This window comes from Oratosquilla oratoria, chromosome 16 (genome assembly GCF_046742065.1).
Source record: "Oratosquilla oratoria isolate Oo_2021 chromosome 16, ASM4674206v1, whole genome shotgun sequence".
In the NCBI taxonomy this organism is placed as follows: domain Eukaryota; kingdom Metazoa; phylum Arthropoda; class Malacostraca; order Stomatopoda; family Squillidae; genus Oratosquilla; species Oratosquilla oratoria.
In genome coordinates this window covers 59,455,663-59,456,143 of record NC_134792.1, presented here as the reverse complement: position 1 = coordinate 59,456,143, position 481 = coordinate 59,455,663, and positions in this window count along the sequence as shown.

Sequence of the window (481 nt, the reverse complement as noted above, 5' to 3'; positions counted from 1 at the left end):
TTATTATTATTATCATATTATTATTTTATTATGAATTATTATTTACATTATTATTATAAACTTTTATTATATTATTATTATTATTATTAGAATATTTATTATTATAAATTATTATTATTATGGATTAATGATTATTATTATTATTTATGATTAATTATTATTATTATGGGGTGAAGGGGGCTTTGAGAAGAGGGGAATGTCTGTTGAGGAAGGACGGGAGAGGACAGAAGACAGGGTGAATGGAGAATGGTTGTTATGGATGATGTTGTGATGCATGAGGTGGAGTGGGTGGTGGGGATCTGGGTGTAGTATGTGTGAGCAAAATTTGACGCAGCCCGAAGGGATTTCTCCACGTCTTCTCCTTTTATGCATGGGGGGGACGGAGAGGGGGGGTCGCCGATTTTAATGTAGCGGCCTTCGTGGATGTGCTGTGTCTTGACGACACTGCTTCTGACCCAGGGCAGTGACAATGTGGAGGGAT